This window comes from Petromyzon marinus, chromosome 27 (assembly GCF_048934315.1).
Source record: "Petromyzon marinus isolate PM22_M1 ecotype Great Lakes invasive population chromosome 27, UKy_Petmar_22M1.pri1.0, whole genome shotgun sequence".
Classification (NCBI taxonomy): Eukaryota; Metazoa; Chordata; class Hyperoartia; order Petromyzontiformes; family Petromyzontidae; genus Petromyzon; species Petromyzon marinus.
In genome coordinates, this window is record NC_133693.1 from 10633252 (window position 1) to 10660494 (window position 27243).

The 27243-nt window shown below is 43.3% G+C and overlaps 1 long non-coding RNA gene across 2 annotated transcripts; it reads right to left on the reverse strand.

The window, feature by feature from the left end:
- Nucleotides 1-327: 327 nt before the first annotated feature.
- Nucleotides 328-26787, reverse strand: LOC142929239 (uncharacterized). 2 transcript variants are annotated; one of them, XR_012945457.1, is made up of 3 exons: nt 24394-26787; nt 23736-23817; nt 328-5872 (listed from the first exon to the last, which is right to left on the reverse strand). It is a non-coding gene; the product is annotated as an uncharacterized LOC142929239 (long non-coding RNA). The 2 variants fall into 2 exon arrangements; XR_012945458.1 differs by lacking the exon at nt 328-5872 and adding an exon at nt 21283-23503.
- Between the last annotated feature and the right edge of the window lie 456 nt (nt 26788-27243).

The window sequence follows — 27243 nt, forward strand, 5'->3', positions numbered from 1 at the left end:
ACAACCTTGTGAAACGAATCAAAAAATGTCTTCAGTGTTGCACGTGTGTCCATTAAAATGAATGAAGCCCTAAAGTCATAGTTTTTTGCTGTGTATTTTAAAACCATCTGTTCATTGCACAGTTTCTGCCAATAAAGTGACATATTTAAATGTGGATTTATTTAAGGCCAGTAAATACCTCAGCTTGCTGATCAATAGCTTGTGGGACATTCATTTTTTCGTAGGTGTTATTTAATCTAATACCCTTGACTTAAGCCAAGACACACTGCAAATATCAAACACATAACACGCTCAAATTATTTTCCAATTCAATTCTGCAGTACACATGCATGCTATTAAAAATACAATACGGCGTGTGTTACGCACACATTTGTGTTGTGTACAGATAATAAATACTGTCGCTTACTTTAAAGAGTTTTTTTTACTGGTGCAAGTTGTCAATTTAATGTTTAAAATTTACAAATAAATTGAGAAAAAAAATGCATTTATATGCACAAAGGGTCTGGATTACATGGGAGGATGACGTTTTTGTTTGAAAAGTGCGATTTTGGCCCATGATACTGCCACATAATGTCCTACTCACGCAAACATTGATACAGGTTCTTTAATGTCCACTTCAAATCAGACAACACACTTTGGTAATTCCCATTAGAAATCACTGGGCAGCTGTGGTAATCAAACCGTTGAGATAGTACACACTGACTCGGTGTGATTGCTTTGCTTTTCAGTCGCCAATATATATTGAGGTGTCAGTCTAATATCGCGAGGCAGTGCTGTATTCTCATTATATGTAATAGCTGTGGGTTGAGTTTATTTTTCCAGGAAAAGAACCTGGTAAAATAAATAAAGTCTACTATATTTCCAATGCTCTATACGAAGACACTCATCTTCATTGCGTCTTACATTCTTTATATCGCGCAAGCTATTCCACATTAAGGAAGCATTACCTCCTCACACCGCCCTTGCATTATTAGCATGAGTACACAAATTTGTATTTAGCACTGGCACGTTACGCACTCATCGGAGTGCCCTTGCCAGGCACATGTGATTGGCCTCCATGCGTTATGCACCGTCGTGAATTGCAGATCGGAATTTATGACGGAGAAAATGTTATACAGCAGAAGCTGTTGTCGCTAGCATTAATTTGATGTAGTGTATTGAATCGTGGAGCTAATAAATCACGCCTTTGCCAAAATGCGGCTAATGTCCACGAGGCAACCACAGAAGAAGGAACTGGGGTCATGAGGACAAATCCTTTGCAGGTGCTTGCGAGCCTCCCCAACTGTTCAGTGGAACTGGTGTAAATTACAAAACCCAAAGGTCATCCCTTGCGCACGGTCCACGCCACTGTGTGCGCAGGGCTGCCTGACCGCTCTTGAAGGACATTCAGCATGTTCCTAAAGCACTGGGGCCACGCAGGTAGCAGTGGGTGGGTGGGTACTCATTCCAAACCATCGCAAGTGGCCTTGCTGGAGTTGGAACGATTTTACATCTTAATAAAACGTGAAGTGAGAAAGCATCACTGTACTCAAATGGGGATCAGTATGGCGTGCGTTATCTGTAGGCGACGCTGAGCCGGTGATGACAAATTTGCAGGACAACGACTGTGAATATAATTTGTCTCCCTCCAGGGGGATGATAGGGTGTGTAGACCTCCGATTGGGATTTTTACTCTTGGCCTTCCGAGTATTGAGAGCTTTGCCACAGCAACACCTGTCTGGATTTTTCCAAACCGTTGCTGGTAAAAAGCTGTACCGTTGGATCCTTATATTGTTGACATACTTTGGAAACCAGTTTTCTCTTACTGCTATGTAACACCCTTTTTATATGTTTCTTTTATTCATGACCAATTGTTACTATCCCAGTCGTAGGAGTCATTTGAGCTCTTTTATCCCTCCAGCATTGATAAAATGAGCACCACTATCATGCGAAGTTACTGGTAGCTTTCCGCTTCAGTACCTGTACCAAGGCCGTAATTATAATATATATTGGGGGGACACATCCCCCCAAGTATTCAAATATGCTCAAAATGTCCCCCCCCAATATATTGCTATAAAATAGATTTCTGTTTATTTGATTGTGATTATGGTTGTACTTTATTAATCCCTAATCTCTGCCATTACATACAATGAAACAAAAAAAGGTAAAAAAGAAAAAAAAAACAGAGCAATGTAATAAATACAATACACTATTAGACATTATGGTAAAAAATAAAGAAAAAGTCAATCCTTTGTGTTAGTGAATTTTTTTTTATATTTTACGCAGGAAATGGCAGGAAAATTCGTTTTCAAATTTAGATTTTTTTTGGGGGAGGGACCCCCAGACCCTCTGGAAGATTTGGTAACCCCCAATGTTGACTCCATGGCCACGGACTTGACCTGTACCCTGCCCTGGGAATGGGGAATGTCCACCGCTTTAGCTTAGGACCGTGAACAGAGGTGAGCACCACGCCACAAATGTGTTTTTGTGGCGGAATTGAGGAGCCTTTGTTGACAGTGGGGACATCCCCAAGGAGCACACGGATTTGAGGAGGTTCATTGTAATAAATAAATAAACAAATAAAATAGACAGATCATCAAGTCGAGTTTTTCGTCGAATAGTTTTCAAACAAAAAGCATAAACGGAGAAGAATAGCATAATAATAATACTAATCTGGAAAAATATGCATTTAAGATAACTCAGGCCTCAGAAGATCATGAGCGCTATGATAAGTTAGCAAGTATAGTGTTGGGAAGTAAAGACAGTGTTTCAGTTTAAATGCCATACAAATTTTTACTTTTTTCTTCAAATCACGGAAGCAATGTAAGAATTGTAGGCGTAATTTAACAATGATGCACTGCGTACAATGCTGCAATCATATCAGTATACATGAAGCACGCATTCCTTTTCAAGTTGTTTCCAACAAAGTCGCTTTGTAGAGTCACAGGACGCACCATCAATAATTTGTGTCCTGTTGTTCTTTCCAGCTCTAAAAGAAAGGCATCTCCAATGCAGCTTGAAGGGGGGACAATCTCCAAACTGAATTCAAGAAATCTTGGGGGTGTGGCAAGAACGTTGCATTTTAAACAGTTTCATTAACAACGCGCTGATACGGAACGCAGCCCAGAATGTATTAAAACGCCATTTCTTGTGATGCACTTTCACACGACGCAGCCAAAATAATGGATATCAGCAAATATAAAAATACCAGCAAATATTAAATTAGTTCATTAATTGGTCACCGAAGTTCCCGTGACATATCTGTACCGTGGGGTGCCACGGTGGCGAGATGTTAACTACCTCGCCTGGTATACAGGAGGTCGTGGATTCAATCCCGACTCTGACCCTGACGGCCTGTATATATGGAGTTCGCATGTTCTCTCCGTGGCCACGTGGATTTTTCCCCAAGTCCTCCGGGTTTTCCCTCCACATTTAGAAACATGCGTTTAAAGTATACATTTCCACATGATAGACAACTTCGTTGAGCAATCACGTGTGGCCAGGTCGCTTCTGAAAAAAAAGATAGCTCAGTGGACGTTACCTGGCAAGATAAATATAGTTTAGTTTAGACAGCGTTTCAGTTGGTTAAAGAGTGCTGAGATGCATCATTGCTGTCTGAGACTTTATAACGGGCACAGGTTGAGAAGGTTGAGGGGGGTGGTAATGTGACAGCTTGGCCAGGAGCCAGCAGAGCAGGTTTAACAGCTACTTCATTTTTTTGAGTGATTGCTGTCAAACACTCAAGCGTGCTGGTCACTATTACTGTTACGCTGACAGCGTGGACCGAATCACTCTCACAAAATTGCAACCCTTCATCAATCCACCGCTGGGCGAAGGCTCCCCGATGCCCCCGTCGGTCATTTGGGTTGCTCAACCATACTTCACCACACTGGTCAGTGCAGATTGGTTAGGAGTGCACCTGGGAATAGTTCAGAAGTCACTCGCCACTGATGCTAGCCGGGCTCGTAGTGCGGTGCGTGAACCGCTGTCCCACTGCTCCATCCTTTCGAGCGTATACTTTGCATGACATTAATTATAACTGAATTCAGCATGTGCTTCGCTCTCATGAGCGTGGGGCTGTGCAATGTCCTGTTTGCACACTTGGGCCAATTGAGTAAATTCCACATTCTTATGGAAAGAGAGTCGGACATAGGACAACCGCCAAGGATCAAGTCTCGATGTGCTGATTAGTTATAACCTTAAAACTAAAAAAAAAATAGGTATTCTTGCCAAGAGGTAAATAAAGTTTTGGTATATGTGCAGTTTACTGCTATAAATTAGTCGTCTTGTAACTATTATAGTTCAGTCCCCAAAGTGTTCACTTGCTTCCCCCCTTGTCTGCCAGTACCGTAAAGTAAGGATCATAAAGCATGGACATCGAAATACAGAATGGACGTCAGCTGAAGCAAATCGTGCAGAAGTGCACGCTTGTAATTACACTCAGAGAGGCAGGAAGAGGAACACACGGATTAGAGAACAGAGGCAAGTTAGAGACATTATATCGATTCTTATTGAAACCAATGCTGCTGATAAGACGTTGCTCCCAATAGGCCGTGCAGCCATTGAGTTGTGTCAACATTTTTATTTATTTATTGCGGAGAGACGTCTATACGTGGGGAAAGAGGCTTTATTTATTTGGTCATGAAAAGCGCAGAGGCTTGGGCAGAACACGGCACGAGAAGGGGATGACGGCCAGTGGTGTAAACTGAGGATGGAGTTCGAGCCTGGTGAGACTTCCACTGCAGCAAGGGAGCGATGAATTCGGCTTGGATGTAGGAGACAGACGGATTGTGTGCACGACAAATAATGTGAGAGATGGCAATAGCTTGGTGAGGCCCTCATGCACCAGTGGATTGATCATGACCGATGGTGATGATGACGATGATGTCGATGAATGCAGTCAATCATTTTTACAGAGGCCTTCCTCCATGTCAATGTCAGCGCGTGTGCTGCCCCTCTTCTCGAATGACTGAAGTTGGTTCCTCCTCCTCATCTTAATGATTGTCCTTTCGAACACACACAGTGGACGTCTCCAGGGCCACTGACGCTAACAAAAAAACGATTTCTTATCATACTATAAAACATTGTCTCGAGTTTCCTGATTGGCTGCTGGCTGGGCTCCTCTCCACACCAATACGAACTCTGTTGGTAGCTGCTGGCCTTTGCCACTGCAACTTTTTCTGTAGCTGGGTAACTGCTAACACGGGATTTTCATGTGTAACAAATAAACATTTCATTTAATTGAATTCAAATGGATAGTGACACGGAAGAGGTGGGAGTAACGAATACAGAAGGCTGACCACGGTTCATTTAAAATTGCTCAAACTTTTAAATGTGTGCTCCTATTAACGCAATTCATTGGCCACAGTGTTCTTTAAATCCTTGGAGAATATTATTTTGTTTTATATCACGATACATATTATCTGGGCATTTTATGACGTAAAAAGCAGTTTAATTTTAATGCTCCGTGTACAGAATGTGAGAACAGTATGAACACGACGGATTCTCGTATATATATTAAATAATCTCCAAAGGCACATTACAACTGAATTGTTTTATACAGGTAAAACTCTCTTTGAATTATCTTCATTCAAACATTGACTGGGCAATGATTGAAAGGTTAGACACTTGAATGAAACGATGGATGGAGACATTATTAATAAAGATGTATAAGTGGCGTATGGAGCTTGTCAGCATATGTAGAACTAGCTGTACTACCCGGCTTCGCCTTTGTCTCCCCAGTGGCGATGTTCACACACCACAGCAGTTACTCGTTTGAGGCTGAGTCGACTTAGGGGAGGCCCAGGACCAGTTGAAATAATCGTCACCGGTGGTGGCCGTGAGCGGCAATCGAACTCTGGTCGCCGGGTTCGTAGCGCAGTTACGTCAACCACTACACACACAGATTACACACACACACACAGATTACACACACACACACAGATTACACACACACACACAGATTACACACACACACAGCGTGCTAACCACTACACTACAATGCGTTACGCTTCCACATGCGCGGGTCACATGACAGATTTGACGTCACAGCTCACTTGCCGTGAAAAAAAAAATTCATGTCAAATTTCAAGTTTGTTGCATGTCGGGAAGTCCGCTAAACATTTTGAACAGACACACATAATCACAACTTTGCCTTTTATATACATGGAGATTGTAGATTTGGTAGACATAGACACAAACAAATCATATCGAGGCTCCCATCGTAAGTTGACGTGTGTGGTGGATTCCATGCTCTTAGCCCCGCTACCACCAATGTGATGTAATAAATGCACTTATTCGAATGATAAAGTCATGTTATATATATAGAACATTGCGCAAAACCACTCACCTATGTGCACATGCGATAGCCCAGTTCAGTGGTTGTTGTTATGAAGAGAGTCCTTCGATGGGTATTTGATAAAGGCAGGTGATATAATATCCAGCTTAACAGCTTACATTGCTTCTCTTGGTACATGAGGGAGGCAACTGCCGATTCGCACGGTTGGCTACGTACGGTGCGAAAGATTTTCAACATCCATAACTGCATACGAAGCAATCCAGGATCATGGATTTATATATTCGACTGTGTGGTTACAGTTCACATGAACCAGTCCCCAGAGAATGCCAACAATTTCACAAGAGAAACAACGATGTTTTCCTTCTCGCTCGCCCACACTGTTTCTCGTGTACGAGACCCACCCAATGCAATTTAATCTTTATAGGCTACAGTTTCATGTTAACCATTATCAGAGTACATGAGCACGATGTGAATCAACAGACGCCAGTGTTCCACAAAAAACAGCGCCTCATGGAAATCTATTTGTTCTTGTTTTGGACGAAAAAAAGAATTAAGATAGAGGACATCTTCATACTACAGTGAGGGGAAAAAGTATTTGATCCCCTGCTGATTTTGCACGTTTGCCCACTGACAAAGAAATGATCAGTCTATAATTTTAATGGTAGGTTTATTTGAACAGTGAGAGACAGAATAACAACAACAACAACATTATAAATTGATTTGCATTTTAATGAGGGAAATAAGTATTTGACCCCTCTGCAAAACATGACTTAGTACTTGGTGGCAAAACCCTTGTTGGCAATCACAGAGGTCAGACGTTTCTTGTAGTTGGCCACCAGGTTTGCACACATCTCAGGAGGGATTTTGTCCCACTCCTCTTTGCAGATCTTCTCCAAGTCATTAAGGTTTCGAGGCTGACGTTTGACAACTCGAACCTTCAGCTCCCTCCACAGATTTTCTATGGGATTAAGGTCTGGAGACTGGCTAGGCCACTCCAGGACCTTCATGTGCTTCTTCTTGAGCCACTCCTTTGTTGCCTTGGCCGTGTGTAATGGGTCATTGTCATGCTGGAATACCCATCCACGACCCATTTTCAATGCCCTGGCTGAGGGAAGGAGGTTCTCACCCAAGATTTGACAGAACATGGCCCCATCCATCGTCCCTTTGATGCGGTGAAGTTGTGCTGTCCCCTTAGCAGAAAAAAACACCCCCAAAGCATAATGTTTCCACCTCCATGTTTTACGGTGGGGATGGTGTTCTTGGGGTCATAGGCTGCATTCCTCCTCCTCCAAACACGGCGAGTTGAGTTGATGCCAAAGAGCTCCATTTTGGTCTCATCTGACCACAACACTTTCACCCAGTTGTCCTCTGAATCATTCAGATATTCATTGGCAAACTTCAGACGGGCATGTATATGTGCTTTCTTGAGCAGGGGGACCTTGCGGGCGCTGCAGGATTTCAGTTCTTCACGGCGTAGTGTGTTACCAATTGTTTTCTTGGTGACTATGGTCCCAGCTGCCTTGAGATCATTGACAAGATCCTCCCGTGTAGTTCTGGGCTGATTCCTCACCGTTCTCATGATCATTGCAACTCCACGAGGTGAGATCTTGTATGGAGCCCCAGGCTGAGGGAGATTGACAGTTCTTTTGTGTTCCATTTGGGAATAATCGTACCAACTGTTGTCACCTTCTCACCAAGCTGCTTGGCAATGGTCTTGTAGCCCATTCCAGCCTTGTGTAGGTCTAAAATCTTGTCCCTGACATCATTGGAGAGCTCTTTGGTCTTGGCCATGGTGGAGAGTTTGGAATCTTATTGATTGATTGCTTCTGTGGACAGGTGTCTTTTATACAGGTAACAAGCTGAGATTAGGAGCACTCCCTTTAACAGTGTGCTCCTAATCTCAGCTCATTACCTGTATAAAAGACACCTGGGAGCCAGAAATCGTTCTGATTGAGAGGGGGTCAAATACTTATTTCCCTCATTAAAATGCAAATCAATTTATAACATTTTTGACATGCGTTTTTCTGGATTTTCTTGTTGTTATTCTGTCTCTCACTGTTCAAATAAACCTTCCATTAAAATTATAGACTGATCATTTCTTTGTCAGTGGGCAAACGTACAAAATCAGCAGGGGATCAAATACTTTTTTCCCTCACTGTATATAAAGTAATAATGCAATAAATAACTTTGTAACTCTGCAGTTATCACGAGTCAAAATAACATCTTTGATAATCTTGAAAGTACTGTATGTGTATTAACGCGTGGGTATAAGGTATTTGACTCGGTTTTCAAACGATGGGTGTGTTTAACTTGGTTCAGCTGTGGAGCCTGTGGATAAGATTTGGATCTCTTCCCATAATGCACCGTGGGCCTTGCTCGGGTGACATTGCTGGGTCACCATTCATAATGCCGCTTGGTATACGGATGACATCATTTGCTATGACTCACAAGCCTGTACAAGGATGTTTTCACGCAGCAAAATTATGTAATGGACTATTTCAATACCGTTACATCACACAGACTGAGCTTACTGAATAGGTTCATGATTTAAATACAAAATAAGTGCTACATTTATATTTGTTTATGTGATATATCTATATTCAACTACAGTTTTAAAGCGCAAAAATAGGCAATATTCCTACATTCTTGGCAAAGTAATTGGGCTGCGTGTTTAGCTTGTTTTTGGTCTTAATCAAATTGTGAAAATTACACATTTGTATGGTCAGAACCGGTCTCTCCGTGGGACAAGCCCTGCTAGCGAGCTCAGCCTCATCAAGCCTTCTACCAAATTTACCCTCCCCCGAGAGATGATGGGCTAAGGGTTTGAACAAAAACAATGTGCGATAGTGAGTCTGATACAAATCTGCTTAAAATGACAATAACGCACAACATTTAAAGGAAAAAGTATACAAACTACAGTGATAATCCAAAGATCTGCCACCAAAAATATCATGAATCATAACATTTGTGGTGTCCCATGTGATACACAGCAATGGCGATAGTCTGGAGGTGTGGAAAATTTCCAAATTATTTGCGTATTTTTGTAGACAAGCGGCTCACTCTGCCCAAGATTTGCAAGCCACTACCATGGTAGTACCTGTGATGGTGTCTGCGATAGTGATGATGTCTTTGATACATTTATCTGTCTTTCTACAGGGTAAGTCCCTGATGGCAACGCACATCTTATTTATTTTGGTTTATCTTTACGGGCGTTACCATGACCCCAGGGCAGAGATAATATAGCAACACTTTAAACCTTAGTTTTAAACCATAAACAATGTCAAAGTGTTCTTAGTTTTTTCGGTAAAGTCACGTTGAAGGGAAACAACAAAATAATAAAATATATATACATTTTATAAAATATATTTTATTATTTTGTTTTATATATTTTATAAAATATATATTTTATTATTTTGTTGTTTCCCTTCAACGTGACTTTACCGAAAAAAACTAAGAATATGAATTACTGCAGTCACGAAAGCTTTAAATCAAAATTTAATGTCAAAGTGGTTTCCAGCTAAATATGCATGGGATAGTGTTTACCTCCTGTTACATTCCTCATCAACAACTAACTCACAGCAGCAACTTGCTTTTATTTTTTGTTAATATTTCAAACAGCTATAAATAGTATAAAAAAAAGAACATCTCTCTCACTGCGTAGAATTGTCTACGTTTATGTGAGTGCAGTATTAACGTGATGGCCCTTCGGGTGGCAGATTTGTGCCAGACATGTGCCGCGTGTTAAATTGTTGCATTGTTGTCAAATTGTCGACCCGCCCCTTACTGGTCATTGTGAAAAAAGAGCTTCAGGATGAATAACGATCCTGATTCTGATTGAGCAAAAACAAATATATGACGTTGACTAATTCTGTGGTGTTCGTTTTCTACATTCGTATGGCAGGGGCCAGGATCACCACTTTTGTCCTTTCGATGCAAACCATTAGCAGGATATCACCGTACGTATAGACAGCAGGGAGGTGTGCGAAGGTTGGGAGAGACAGAAGCAGCAGCAGCAGCAGCCTTTCAGCAGGTCATTTATTTATCTAATTTCTGTGCACCCGACCTGCCTTGACATTTCCTTTGAAAATTTCAATACTTTGACATTTAGGGGCTCTGTGGCCTCTCTGTCTGGGTTGGGGTCCTGCAGTCACATCAGAATAAGCATGTTTGTTGCAAACAAGACAATATTAAGGTCATTCCTGTGTCCCGCAGTGCCTTCATTTTAACATATGGACACATAAATGGATTACATATCGAGCTCAAATGCTTTCATTGACAACATTATATTGTTTCTTTTGACTGACGTCCCACCGTAATTACTCTTGAACATTCTGGTGAAATCGGTCAGACTTGAACTGCTTTAGATTTTTTTTTTTCTTTCAAAATGACATTCGAAAACGAATTGAGAAATTTTCAACGCTTGTCCAGTGGCTGCTCACCCAACGTGTCAAATAGGAATCCGAGGTGCCAATTTCAAATTCGTCTCAAAGATAAATAAGGAGTGGGTTGTTAGATTCCACGTGCTGTCGGTGTGACAGCGTGATGGGGTTTGGCCGAAGCAATGATATGACATCTGTCTGCAGCATGAAGAGATGTGTGCGAGCACGCGTATCACAGCGAGGAGCGGCGGCACAGTGGATAGCGCGCCGCTCCGCAACTACGACGCAACGTAGGAACCTAAGTTTGATTCCCGGCGGTTGTGAAGATCAGTGGTGAGTGATATCTGATCCGGCCCAGGGCCTCAACTATGTTGTGCATTAAAATAAACGCCTGATGCGGTGTGTGAACATCAGGATTGGAAAGGCAATGGTGGTCAGGCGAAATGGTGGCCACACCACCACCATCATGCACTGTGCTTTTCTTAATAGGGGCTCGCGAACAGCACTTGTCTAACACGGTCTACAAAGACTCTTTCCGTTGATCTTTGCCTTTTGTGTGTCGTGCTGGGTAAAAGTGGTGCGGTGGTTCGCGCATGGAGTTCGACACATGTACATGCAGTACATTGTGCTGTGGATTTAATGACCTGCGTCCAATCCTGGCCATGAGTGTGTGAATCTGCCCTTGGCCTCCCTTAGGCATAGCCAACTTAAAATAAGCACAGTGCGTTCTCCTATAACACGGTAGTAGTTGCGTTCCTGAAGAACGCTGCACTCTGGAAAAACTCACGGTACAATAAATAATACAATATAGGGTAAAGGACAGTCCACGATAACACTGTGAGATGCGTACGCAGGCTGAACAAAGACTGAGACGCGCGGGTAGCAGCTAGAAGCATCCAGCAGCATCCCACTTCCTTGTGTGATGCCACGCCGAGGCAGCCGCTACGACTGCTTATTCCTAATCACGCCGCGTAGTTTTGTTCACTCTATCACGTTATATCCAAATTGTAAAAAAATTAATGTGTTCCCTAATACATTCATCGCGTTAAATCCAATTCGTGTTGTAACAACATGCAGCGTTATCGCAGAAATGACTGCACAGTGAAACTACTCTCATCTGCCCTGGTAGCCTGTCTTCCTGTGTTTAAGAAAACACTGTGCAGTCAGAGCTGCTTATTATACTGCGATTATTCTGCCGATCTTCATCCTCTCCGTACATTCATCCGTATTATTGTTATTATTATTATTATCATCGTCCAAATTTAAAGTGCGGATAAGAGGGTTAACCCAGTTGTTGCGGAAATTGCCTCCTCTTATCCGTGCTTATCCGCTGGTGTGAACCGGACGTGGGGTCCCAGAAGCACGCCATCGTTATGACTCCCATGAAACAGGAGGAATGCATTGCAGGTGGCACAACGCGTCTCCCGTTATGCCACTGTTGTCTGTGCTTCTTCACACAGACGAAACAAAGTTAATTGGGTAGATAATGGCAGATAATTTAATCAACCAAAAACACCCGCTCACCCGCAAAAAAGAGGAGTTTTACTCAGTAAAGTGCATAAGCATCAACGCTTACTCGTCAAGTGACCCATTTGAGCTCCACCAAAGTCCACTTGTTTCTCGATTGCTGCGTTTAATTGCAAAAAGGCACCTGAATATATCTATATTTTTAACAGGCATAAGATGTACATCTGTAAACGTGTCTAATATGTTAACATTGTGTTCGTTGTTTTGCATTTCCTGCGGTGGATTAGAAGGTCTCAGCCAGTGGTGGAACTGAGTACAATGCAGCTGTAGGCTGCTGGCCGTGAGTTGGGACCCCAAGGTGTTTCTGGACGGCCGTTGTAGTAGATCACCAGGCCACCCCAGCGGAATTGTTTACAATTCCACACTGTGCCTGGAGGGGTGGCGTAGTGGTCAGTGACCTGCGGCGTGAGCCCGCATTAACCTTGTTTCGATTCCTAGCCACGGCTCAGATCGGGGGCGAATGATATCTAACAGAGTGATGCCCTACCCCCACCCCCCATTTCACCAACCCACACTTAGCAGCATGGTCAAGTATGGTCGAGCAACACCTACTAACGACAGAGCTGTAACTTATTTACTGACCACACTCTGCTGATGAGGCTCAGAGACATTTAAAACCATCCTCACTTCGCCTCGTTCAAACAACTGCTCAACAAACGTAAATGTTATTTTGTTGTTTCTCTTCAACGTGACTTTAACGAAAAAACTAAGAATATAAACGTAAATGTGTTTACATCATGAGGCCTCCTTTGCCAGTACCAAAATATACGAATAGGGGTTTTCCCCTTTTTTCTGGCAACAAAACTGACACCTTTTGCAAGGAATCATGATGACGCCAAAAGGCGCATTTGTTCGAACACCATATGAGTCTAGGGTCTAAGAAAAGCTGTCTCTGGTGTGGACCAATCCGTTTCAAGGACAATACATACATGATCAGAGTATTGTTTTTTGTTTGCATTTGACTGCAAGTATTGTGGTTAATGTTAACATGATTCCTTGCAAACGGTGTCAGTTTTGTTGCCATAAAAAAGGGGGAAACCCCTATTAGTAAGCGTAAATGTGGTTTTATTTTGCTGCGTACAGCACTCACCTACGAGCTCCGTTAGTGAGGACAGAACATTTTCCTGTGCTCGTTCCAGGGTTCAGATTTTTCTCATTTCATTTCAAAAAAACATCCCCGTTTATATCAGACGTGGACTTCCACGCAAGCCATGCGTGCGGTTCATCGCTTTATATCAGAATTTTACAAACGTGTGTTGTCGTGCCGCCCATGTCTATCGGTTGTTATTTTTTTAACCAATGTTTTTTCATCAACAAATTACATAGTGTGCACAATTTTAAAGCTCAACTATATATTGTATTTATATATAAAACGACACCTCGGTAGCTGTGTATTAAGCACATTTGCCGCTGTACGCATTTGTGCAATGACTTTGATGGTTCGAAATCTGCCATCACCCCGTATTGCTTTGTTAGATTATCAAAGCAGCATTCCGTTTATTTTAAAGCAGGCATTAAAGACTCGACGTGTTATGTTAAGGCCCACATCCCAAACCTAAACATTATTCACGAACCAAAATAATAATAATCAGTGCCCCTTTTATTGCACCGAGGTCTCCGTTACAGAAATTGTATTTCATCTTGATAGCCATTCACCTGGCTCAATATGAAAGAAATGATTGATTGGTAGAGCCCTATCTTTCTACAGCCAGTGTGAATGGACAGGCCACATCTCTCCTCCGAGTTCCCCTGTGAAATGAACACGAGCACAAATGTTTGCGAGCGCACATTAATTGATAGCGTCGACAGCTGCAGCCAGGGTGCGCGGTAATTGAAAATAATTTTGCACTCTCTCTTGCATTTGTCGCTATGCCGACAGCCAATCCAAATTGCAGCCATCGCAGGAATGGGAGTTTTTAATTCATACCATTGGCAATTGTGATGGGGAAAACCCGCAATGTAGACAGCTTGGAATTATGCGGGTTCTCGGCAGGATACACGAAGGCGTACGGTAAGGAGATCTATGTTAATGTGATTTCACCGATTTGCACTGGTCCAATGGAATTACATTTTTATTTAATATTGTTGAATACTCCCTTTGAATAATTGCATACCCCTGATGCCGCATTATCCGATGCACATTGCTATAAATCATAATTGGTTACATTGGGACAAATCTGAAGCAGGGAGAAATAATGCTATCCAGCACAAACAACAACGATATATCGTACCAACGTTTTTTCCCAGTATATACATTATCTAAAAAAAAACATGTACCACGTGCATGGGTGGGGTGTATACTCTAGAACTACATCTTGTGTGTGCATAGAGAGGATTTCAGGGGTATCTCCTATGCTGCACTACAATCCTGGCATATCTGGGTTCCAAACGAGTCTGGGTCTCCTCTAGGTCAATTCAATCTTAAATAATTGCCTTGTGATGTGTGCGAATGTCAGCACTGGAGCGACAAATGTGTGAGGGCATGGTGCGGGCAACTTCTACTGTTTCATCTACTGCGTCAGTACTAATGGGTAATAGTTTACAGAACTTGCCCATGTGGTCTTTAGGACTAAATTGAGGAACCGTTATTTTATAACCACAGCAATCTATATGGTCACGAGTGAACGAGCGCATGACTGATGATAAGACCCTTGATGCGAGATTGTCTTCTGCAATAATGTTGATATTTAACAAATATAATCAAGTCCCCACTTATAGTAGGAAACAAACGAAAGCCAACCTTTTTAAAAATCAAATTGTGCCTCTCAATTTTTGGTTTGTTTTGCTTTTTACCAATGACAGTTTGAATTTGGAGGTTGAGACAGGGGTGCTTTAATCAAAATACCACATCAGATGTTAAATTATAGGCAATCATAATACAGTATATTAAATCTGGGCGCCGAAGTGGCGATATGTTAGCTGCCTCGCCTGATATTCAAGAGGTTGTAGGTCCGATCCCGATCCCGACCCTGACACTTGTATATTTGGAGTTTGCATGTTCTACCCTTGTGTTCTTGCGAATTTTTCACTGCATCCTCCTGTTTTTCCCCTCCACATTTCGAATCAACATAGAGCATTTGGCTGCTACAATGTACAAATGATAAGCCACTTCGTTGAGCTATTATTTACGTGTACAGTATACATGTTGAACTTTGCACCTAGCCAACTGTGCTAATTAGAAGTGTGACGAGGTCGCCTCTGAAAAAAGAGCGAAATGAAAATAGTGATAGTTGTTTTGTTGTTAACTGTAAACTACACATCATCCCTGCAATAGTACACGGGAGCGCAATGTTTCATCACGAGGAGAGGTTGACAAAGGAGGCAGTGTTTTTAGTTGGGAGGCAGCAGGGGGGAGAGAATGGGGCAAAGGAGGTAGACTTGAACGGAGACACGAGGGATTTTGAGACGATAAGCAAGACTTTGTAGTTGATGCGAAGGACTGAATCATCGGTGCAAGCTGGTCACATTTGTGGGTTTTTGTAGCCTTTTCTAAGTTTTTTTATTTTTAAATTATGGGGTTTGGGAGTTGATGATAGAGAAGAGAATTGCAATGATCAAGGCAGGTTGTAATAAAGGGTTGACTGAGGCTTTCAGCTGTGGAGGAGTCGAGCTATTGGTGTAGAATGGAGATATTGAGAAGGTGATGATGTGAAGCTCTGCAGGGCTGGAAAGGCACTGCTCTTTTTGAGAATAAATACATTAGTAACGGAGGGGGGGGGGGGAGGGGAGGCGGCGTAGACCAGTTATGATAAGAGAATCTGTGTGAACTGAGCGGAGCAGATTAAATATTGTTGATGTACACATGGCATTTGTACGTGCCATATGTGGAGCCCACTCGAAGCACTGTCTTGACTCACTGCCAAGATTGGTGGGCGAGGCGATCAAGGATAGTGAAAACAAACTTACATTCTCATGTTAAAATTTAATGTAAAATAGGCATATATTTTTACTCGTGTGTTTATTTGAGATCCGTTATTAGGGATTGGTGGCTCAGTGGTTATTGCACTGCGCTATGGACCCAGTGACCTGAGTTTGAGTGCCAGCCATGGTGAACAGCAGTGGCAAGTCATATCAGTACAGGTCTGGGTCTTGCCTGCCCTCCCTCCCCTAGGTTGACTCGGCATTCAATGAGCCTGGTGCTTTGTGTAAACATCATCACTGGGAGAGACAAAGGTGGGCAGGTATAGATTTGGTGACACCGCCCCTCATGTGCCATACAGCCCTTTGATAGGTGTTCACTAACGGCTCTTACTCTAATGGTCTAAAAATGCCACGTTAGGGCATCTTTGTGTGAACCCAATAAACATCGCTGTCTGTCCTGTGACCTCTTGCCAGAAAATCTTAGCCACGCTACATTGCATCACAGTAGACCTAGCCTGGCACAAGTGCCATCAACATTGCACTCCTTATTAGCGAACAACAGCTGTTATTGATGTGTGTATGTGTGTAACAATATACTTAAAAATAGACCAGTAATTATAATAACACTATGGAACACAATTTTTGTCCCTGGGTAGTGAGTGATATTTTTTTATTGCTTATGACTAAAAAGTATAGAAAATAGCTATTATTCCCCACAAACTTTGCTTTTGTGACTAGGACAGTGATAAATTTCGATTTAAAGCTTTCGCGACTGCAAGGATTCATCTTCTTTGGTTCTTTCGGTAAAGTCACGTAGAATGAGAATAAAATAATAAATTGATAAAATAAAATAACAATAATATTCTCACGACGTTCCGGCCACAACACAAGCGGCCTTCATCAGGTGAAGGGATGAGACTGTCTGGTAGGACAGCGCTGGAGTGAAAAAGCCACGCTCAGATCACGACCTTTAAGCTGTGTGAGAAGAAACAAAGCGCCTTGACAAAGGAATTAGCATATAATTTAGCATTGAAATGGCTGAGTGATTAGCTTGTGACTCGTCACAGAAATGGCTATGTTAAAGTTAAAGCATACACATCCGCAGAGGCACCCCTTGACAAAGGAATTAGCATAGAATTTAGCATTGAAATAGCTAAATTAAAGCATACACATCCGCAGAGGTACCCCTTGACAAAGGAATTAGCATAGAATTTAGCACTGAAATAGCTGAGTGATTAGCTTGTAACTGGTCACAGAAATATCTATGTTAAAGTCAGAGCATACACATTCACCGAGGCACCTAGGACAAATCAAACAGGAGAATTTAGCATTGAAATTACTAGGCGAATTTAGCATTGAAATAACTGAGTGATTAGCTAGTGACTGGTCACAGAAATGGCTATGTTGAAGTCAAGGCCTACACATCTGAGCTATTCACAGTAACTGGGTATACAATACAATATATAATGAATACTATATAGTGAACCAATAAAAAACTAAAATATAAATTACCTTAATGTTATCAATAAACTCTATATTCTCCAATCAGCTAAGCTACCAACAATATGTCGTTATATATCACAATGCTATATGGCGAAAAAATGGGTGGATTCTTACCCTCAACTTTAGCAACACGGATAGCTACGGGCCCCGTTCAGACGGACGGGTTCATCCATGGTCGAAACAGAGGAGGGAGAGAGAGACAGCTGCGAGGCGCTATTATACTCCATGTTGTAAACCATACCATTAACCGTGGTGTGAGAGGTATTAAGAGTCAATGCTGGCGAAAGAGCTGCGGTCTGAAGGTCATCATAAAATACAATTAATTAAGAACGGAAATGGTTTAAAACATCTTTCCAATGGTTACTAAGCCAGAATCCATCTTCTCGGTTGAAATTGTCTCTGTGCTTGTATATGTGAATGGCCTCATGAACGAATCTCTCATGGTAGCCGGTTGGTTTGCAAAGAACCTCCGTCTTGAAGAAGTCAATGTCATGTGAGCCCACTGAATTATAACAGTGATCTGCCACGGCAGAGGAGTTCGTTCTAACGTGTTTCAAGTCTGCTTTATGTTCGCGGATGCGGTCCGAGATATGTCGTTTGGTTTCTCCAATGTAGCTACTACCACAGAGGCACTTTAGTTTGTAAACGCCCGGGTATTGTATGTCTGGAACAGCATCTTTTACAGATGGAACTAAATCACGGATTTTATGTACTGTGTTGAATCGGACCTGGATCTTGTGTTTATTCAGGATTTTGGAGATCTTTTTAGTGACCCCTGCAATGTAGGGTAAGGTGATGGTTTTGAGTGGCTCCACAAGAGGATCCTTCTTCATGACTGGAGTGATGGCTTTGCGGATTGTGTAGTCGGAGTAACCATTAGCCCTGAGAGCCTGGTGTACGTGCTTGAGTTCACTGGTAATGTGTTCCTGGTCGGAAGTGCATTGGGCTCTATGGTATAAAGTCTTGATGAGGGAGTTCTTCTGGGATGGATGGTGGTGGCAATCCGGTTTCAAGTAAGCATCTGTAGGGTAGCTTTCCTGTAGACAGAGTGGCTCATTGAACCATCATGTCTCCTTTTAATTAAGACATCCAAAAAGGGTAGTTTGCCATCTTTTTCGAGCTCCATGGTAAATCTGATGGCTGGGTGTATGGAATTGATGTGGTCGCGGAAATGGTCTAGAGCAGGCTGGCCATGTGGCTAGATGAGAAAGGTGTCATCCACGTACCTCTTCCATAAGGTCGGGCGTAGAGTGGCAGTCTGGATGGCGTCAGTTTCAGATTTTTCCATGAATACGTTGGCTACAACCGGAGATAGGGGGAGCCCATTGGGGTGCCCTCAGTTTGTTTGTAGAAAGTTCCATTCCAGGTGAAGTATGTGTTGGTTAGAATTTAGTACCGCAGAGGTGGTTTTTCCAGTGAAAGGTCGCAGTATATCAGCAAGAAAACGTGCCAGTTTATAGGTGGGGAAGTTGATAGTAGAGACGGTGGGACGAAGGGGTGTATCAACGATGGCAGCTATACAAAAATAAAAAGAGATCCCACCAACAGCCTGGTTACCAAAACGAACAAAATCATCTCTGATTCAACAGCATTAATTGATGAGATCAAACAGTTCTCGTTGAAACCCTCTGCTGCCAGACTACCAAGATTATATGGCCTTCCAAAGATACACAAAGAAGATACACCCCTTCGTCCCATCGTTTCTACTATCAACTCCCCCACCTATAAACTGGCACGTTTTCTTGCTGATATACTGCGACCTTTCACTGGAAAAACCACCTCTGCGGTACTAAATTCTACTCACCTGGTATTGACAATCAAAGGCATTTCCCTGTCCCCAGACGACCTGCTTGTCAGTTTTGATGTGGTGTCCTTGTTCACCAAAGTCCCGGTACCTGACACCATCGCTATCATTGAAGATCTGGTTCATCAAGGACTGCATACTGATGTACTCCCCCTGGTGAGACATTGTTTAACCAACACATACTTCACCTGGAATGGAACTTTCTACAAACAAACTGAGGGCACCCCAATGGGCTCCCCCCTATCTCCGGTTGTAGCCAACGTATTCATGGAAAAATCTGAAACTGACGCCATCCAGACTGCCACTCTACGCCCGACTTTATGGAAGAGGTATGTGGATGACACCTTTGTCATCTAGCCACATGGCCAGCCTGCTCTAGACCATTTCCGCGACCACATCAATTCCATACACCTAGCCATCAGATTTACCATGGAGGTCGAAAAAGATGGCAAACTACCCTTTTTGGATGTCTTAATTAAAAGGAGACATGATGGTTCAATGAGCCACTCTGTCTACAGGAAGCTACCCATACAGATGCTTACTTGAAACCGGATTCCCACCACCATCCATTCCAGAAGAACTCCCTCATTAAGACTCTATACCATAGAGCCCAATGCATTTCCGACCAGGAACACATTACCAGTGAACTCAAGCACGTACACCAGGCTCTCAGGGCTAATGGTTACTCCGACTACACAATCCGCAAAGCCATCACTCCAGTCATGAAGAAGGATCCTCTTGTGGAGCCACTCAAAACCATCACCTTACCCTACATTGCAGGGGTCACTAAAACGATCTCCAAAATCCTGAATAAACACAAGATACAGGTCCGATTCAACACAGTACATAAAATCCGTGATTTAGTTCCATCTGTAAAAGATGCTGTTCCAGACATACAGTACCCGGGCGTTTACAAACTAAAGTGCCTCTGTGGTAGTAGCTACATTGAAGAAACCAAACGACATATCTCGGACCGCATCCGCGAACATAAAGCAGACTTGAAACACGGTAGAACGAACTCCTCTGCCGTGGCAGATCACTGTTATAATTCAGTGGGCTCACATGACATTGACTTCTCCAAGACGGAGGTTCTTTGCAAACCAACCGGCTACCATGAGAGATTCGTTCATGAGGCCATTCACATATACAAGCACAGAGACAATTTCAACCGAGAAGATGGATTCTGGCTTAGTAACCATTGGAAAGATGTTTTAAACCATTTCCGTTCTTAATTAATTGTATTTTACGATGACCTTCAGACCGCAGCTCTTTCGCCAGCATTGACTCTTAATACTTCTCACACCACGGTTAATAGTATGGTTTACAACATGGAGTATAATAGCGCCTCGCAGCTGTCTCTCTCCCCCTCCTCTGTTCCGACCATGGATGAAGTCGTCCGTCTGAACGGGGCCCGTAGCTATCCGTGTTGCTAAAGTTGAGGGTAAGAATCCACCCATTTTTTCGCCATATAGCATTGTGATATATAACGACTTATTGTTGGTAGCTTAGCTGATTGGAGAATATAGAGTTTATTGATAACATTAAGGTAATTTATATTTTAGTTTTTTATTGGTTCACAATATAGTATTCATTATATATTGTATTGTATACCCAGTTACTGTGAATAGCTCAGATGTGTAGGCCTTGACTTCAACATAGCCATTTCTGTGACCAGTCACTAGCTAATCACTCAGTTATTTCGATGCTAAATTCGCCTAATTATTTCAATGCTAAATTATCCTGTTTGATTTGTACTAGGTGCCTCGGTGAATGTGTATGCTCTGACTTTAACATAGCTATTTCTGTGACCAGTTACAAGCTAATCACTCAGCTATTTCAGTGCTAAATTCTATGCTGATTCCTTTGTCAAGGGGTGCCTGTGCGGATGTGTATGCTTTAATTTAGCTATTTCAATGCTAAATTTTATGCTAATTCCTTTGTCAAGGGGTGCCTCTGTGGATGTGTATGCTTTAACTTTAACATAGCCATTTCTGTGACCAGTCACAAGCTAATCACTCAGCCATTTCAATGCTAAATTATATGCTAATTCCTTTGTCAAGGCGCTTTGTTTCTTCTCACACAGCTTAAAGGTCGTGATCTGAGCATGGCTTTTTCACTCCAGCACTGTCCTACCAGACAGTCTCGTCCCTTCACCTGATGAAGGCCGCTTGTGTTGTGGCCGAAACGTCGTGAGAATATTATTGTTATTTTATTTTATCAATTTGTTATTTAGTCTCATTCTACGTGACTTTACCGAAAGAACCAAAGAAGAGGACAGTGATATTTTAAAATTTACCCATTTGCAATGAGAAACGGGCGTATTTGTGTCTTTTCGTTCATATAAAGTAAAAAAACAACATATTAATCGAAATTAGCATGTATTTATACTAAAGTAATACAAAAATGACTACAAAAGATTTAGAAGTGAGTAGTTTTTCGAGATTTAATATTATCTGTAAATCACTTTCACGAATAAGCCCCCAAATGTAGTCTCCCATCATGTTCTCGTTATACCGTCCTTGGTAGCGGGCGTTCAAAGTCTCAGTATATCCTGGTGGAAGCACTCGCCTTGCTCCTCCTAGTACGCTCCCATGTTCTCCTTGAATTTATCAAGATGAGCACCAAGGATATGGACTTTGAGGGACATCCTACAGCCCAATGTGCCGTAGTTCTTCACAAGAGTCTCAACCAGCTCCACATAGTTTTCGGCCTTGTGATTGCCCAGGAAGCCACGAACCACTGCGACAAAGCTGTTCCAAGCCGCTTTCTCCTTACTAGTGAGCTTCTTGGGGAATTGATTGCACACCAGGATCTTCTTTACATGTGGTCCAACGAAGACACCGGCTTTGACCTTTGCCTCAGAAAGCTTAGGGAAGTAGTTTTGAAGGTACAGTACTTGAAGACTCCTTATCTACATCTCTGACACATTGTTTCATAAGGCCCAATTTGATGTGCAGTGGTGGCATCAGCACCTTCCGGGGGTCCACCAGTGGCTCCCACTTGACGTTGTTCCTCCCCACAGAGAACTCGGTCCGCTGTGGCCAGTCCCGCCTGTGGTAGTGCGCCTTGGTGTCCCTGCTGTCCCAAAGGCAAAGATAGCAGGGCAACTTGGTAAAACCGCCTTGGAGACCCATCAGGAATGCCACCATTTTTAAGTCTCCGATGACCTCGCAGCCACTCATCATACATCAAGGCGTCCAACAAGGTCTTGATGCTGTTGTAATCCTCTGAGGTGCACCGAGTGAGCCAGGGGAAGAGACGGGTACTTGTTACCATTATGGAGCAGCATGGCTGCTACTCTATCATCAGTCTTGACCACCGGCTATCATGCCGAATGAATGTCACTCAATAATGGGATGTAGCGCGTTTGTAGGCATGTGCGTAAGCACGTGTGTGTTGGCCACCCAACGCCCTCATGTGCCACTGTGCCGGCCTTCATAGGTGCTTGCTAACAGCGCTCACCCCGACAGTCTCTTAAGACTATATGGGGATCTTTGTCTTTTGTTGGGTGTACACCAGCGCGTTTTAATGTAAGTGATAATATTAATGCAAAACAGATGTCTTAACTGCAGAACATACTGTAGCATGAATCCCTCCATGCATTGCATGGTGAGATGACACTCATGTACCCATTCTACACGTAGCCTCGTCAAGGAGCTGATAATGCTGCATATTCTTATTTAAAGAGCACAATGACAAATAAGCAACCATATGCTAGTTCGATTCTCGATGGGACTCATCAGTCGTGCCATGGCCATCATTGCCCATTGCTGCCATTGGTGCCCGAGAGACTTTGTGTTGAGAGCCCCCTCTTCTTATGACCATGGAGGCAAATTCAGCCCATCCTGAGAGCCACGGCGAGGATTGTAGTAAGTGCGCGCCGTTGACAACAGTTAGGGCTCCATGCCCACCAGCTGGAACCGTCCCACGACTAGCACTCGCGACCTCTCCCGACCCTTTCCAATCCCCCTACCGACCTCCAGCCTTTGCCCTCTGCTCTCTGTCAAGCCAAACAAAAGTGTAAAGTAAAAAAAAAGAAAATTGGCACCCACCAACACTGAGACCATCCCTCTCTCCCTGCCATCCAGGCAGTGTCTGTACCGCCCTGCTCAACACGCTGCTGACGCCACGGCCCTCGCCAGGACTAGCGGACTGAGAAACGAGCAAACGAACAACACGTCAAAAAAATAATGTTAAGGCGAAGTCCTCGACTGCCCTTCCTGTCCCGTTGACAGGGTGGGGGGGGGAGAGGCCTGAGGATGGCCGGGAGAACGGCACGGTGACGGCGCTTTACGATGCCAGCCCCACTTCCCCTCACTGTGCTGTGCGGTTACAACACAAAAAAACCCTGCAAAATTACGACGAAGATCAGGACCCAATGTACCGTAACTGCAGCGCCGATTCATCCATCTCCTCCGTCAAGCGTGGGCGGTTTCTTCTCCTAGAACGCGGCGGCAGTTGCGTTCCTTGAAAACACCGCGTTATGGAAAAATCGCGTTTTAATAAATAATATATAATGTAGGGGTAAAGCACAGTCCGCGATAACACTGCGAGATGCGTACGCAGGCTGAACAAATACTGAAGCGTGTCGGTAGCGTCTTGAAGCATCCAGCAGCATCCCACTGCCTTGCCACTGCCTTGTGCGATGCCACGCCGAGGCAGCCGTACGACCGCTTACTCCTACTCGCGCGACGTACTTCTGTTCACTCGATCGCGTTATAATCCAATTCGCATCCGCGTTATAAAGAATGTGTTGCCTAATACATTCATCACGTTGTATCCAATTAGCATTATGAAAACACGCAGCGTTGGAGGAGACAAGGCTGAAAACTATCGATATGCCACCACTCCAACGTTCAAGCGAAGATACACACATAGGAAGACCACACTGTTAATGTGTGCACGGGGATAGGCACGTGAGAGTGAGCGGTGGTGCAGCGGTTTACGCCCTGTACTTTGAACCTGGTGAGCCGAGTTTGATTCCTGGCCATGGCTAACATCAGTGGTGACCGAAATATGAACCGGTCCTCCTCCTTCCTCACCTCCAACAAGCCACACTGACCAGCTTGGTGAAGTATGGTCAAACAACGCACCTGGCTGACACAGCATGCAGAGGCCTTCATCCAGCTGTGTGAACAAAGGGCTCTTACACAAGAGCGGAGCCAGGATCTCGACTTTGGGGGGGCTGACTTCAATATTCTGAGATATCCAGTGAATGTTTTCCAGTGGGCGCCACAAATGTATAAAACAAATTTTATTGGATTTGAACGCGGAGTTTATTAATAGGTCGGAGCCGCTGATGTGGCTAATAAGTTCGATAAGTTCAAAAGGCTGCCGCTCAAGCAGCCTGCAGGGCAGCACACAAGGTGGTAGCCTGCAGGGCAGCACACAAGGTGGCAGCCTGCAGGGCAGCACACAAGGTGACAGCCTGCAGGGCAGCACAAGGTGGTAGCCTGCAGGGCAGCACGAGGTGACAGCCTGCAGGGCAGCACAAGGTGGCAGCCTGCAGGGCAGCACACAAGGTAGCAGCCTGCAGGGCAGCACGAGGTGACAGCCTGCAGGGCAGCACACAAGGTGGCAGCCTGCAGGGCAGCACACGAGGTGGCAGCCTGCAGGGCAGTACGAGTTGGCAGCCTGCAGCATTTTGCAGCAGCCAGATATCCGGTTATCCCGATTACCGACTTTCCCAAAATTTGAGGGGGGCTGAGCCACCCCCAGCCCCCCCTGTGGCTCCGCCCCTGCTCTTACATTTTATATATATACGTGTGTTGAACATCTCTCACACCATACGTAGCCAACCGTGCTAATCGGGGGTGTGGGGAGAAGGACAACATACTAAACACAAAAAAGCAGTTCTAAAGAAATGAGTTTTCAATCTCAATGAATTAAAAGTGCAGAGCTCCATTGGCTTCCTAATATGGGAAGGAAGAGCGTTCCAGACGGCCGCAAAGACACATCAGAAAGCACCCGCGATGTAGTGACCGTCTTTGTTCGATGGCGAGCCGAAAACGGCATCCAGTTAGAATGGTATCGTATGTTATTGTTTTTTTTATCGAGGCACGCGATGATTCACACTCTCAGCAAGATAATTATTTGTAAAGATTCTGGATTACAATTCGACTCAAGTATTGATGTTTTTTCGTCTCATTTTTTCCCCCATCTCACTTGTATTTGGTTTTCTTAATTTTTTTCTCTCTCAAGTTTGTATGATTGTGTTTGCTTCATTCTTCGCGTTAGCATTCGAATATGATTTCCATATTGTATAAATAATACATACTAATACACACGAGCCCATGCGCATATCATGAGCATCAGGATCAATGTTTAGCAATGAATCATTGCATCGTGGCATGTCTATAATGCATTCAAAATAAATAAACAAGCAGGACAATACTCCCCCTTTCCATGTCTGTCCCGTCACACAAAAATAAAGGCACATTCAACACATGGCTTCAGCCATGCGGCCTTCTGCAAGCATGTAATTCCATCAGCATTGATTCAACACAAGCAACCTCTGGACATTTGTTTGATATCCAGTGGCTCACTAGCAGTCCGGTTTTCTTGAATCTGTGCTGGTGAACTGCCAGATTATTATAGACAAGGACCCTTTCTGACTGGGTGATTAATTCAAAGGAATAGTATACAATACATAACGTACAATAATATAATCAGCGTAGTTGTTTTCTGTTCAAATACATAAATATTTAATTTATAATAATAAGGTTTTTTCCCTTTTTTCTGGCAACAAAACTGAAACCTTTTTACAAGGATTCATGTCTACATTAACCACAATGCCTGCAGTCAAAATTTAAAAAAAACATACTATGATAATATATGTGGCATTGTCCTTGAAACGGATTAGTCCACACCAATGGACGGCTTTCTTTTGAGCCTCGACCCAATTGGTGCTCAACCAGATGACGCCAAAAGGCATTTTGACTGCAGGTATTGTGGTTAATGCAGACATGAATCCTTGTAAAAAGGTTTCAGTTTTGTTGCCAGAAAAAAACGGGAAAAACCCTATTATTACATTTTGGTACTGGCTAAGGAGGTCTAATGATTTAATTTATACATTCATATTTAGCAGTGCGCCTTTTGGATTAATTTTCTCATAATTACTCCAAGTGGCTTAAATTTCATGATGTTGGTAATCAGGAATTGAAGCGTATACACAGCGCAGTGTGCCTTTAAACGTGTACCAGACGTTGTGCAATTAGACGTGTGTCATGCATTGCCGACGCTGGAGATGACGACGACGACGATGATATTTACGCACATGCAGCGGTGTAAATGTGCCAGCATACGCCGGTACACCACGCTGACACGTGAAACGACGCACTGCTACTTCTCAGAACGGTTCCTAATGCCACGCAACGCGAGTGGCACTCTGTCAACTGAGTCGCTACCGCATTGAAGGAAAAAAAATAAATTAATGCACCCAGGCACGTTGGACACAGCAAAACTAAAAAAATTGTCTACCAAGCGTAAACACGAAGACAAACCGGTGGTTGAATGCACGGAAAACGGCGTTGCTGTTCGTCATCTTCTTCACGTGTTTGTCGTTTTATGTGCGTTGTTTTTTTTTTGGAAACATCTGCTGCCTACACATTAGGAAATGAGAAGTGGGACCGACTGCGTGCACCTTAAACTACGTCTGAGCGAGGAAACGGGGATCATAACTGATGAGAACAATGCATTTATTGCTTCGATATGTTGGACAGCTGGCACTTGCCAAGTCAAATATAGGGGTAAGCATAATAATAAAAAAAAGTCTCACCGGGCAGTATGCCTCGAAAGTTATTCGAAGTTTTTATTTTATTTTTCCAGCTGTTTATTATTATTTATTGTGTCATCATTCTATGCATAGTGGTTTTGATTGCATGCGGCATGTG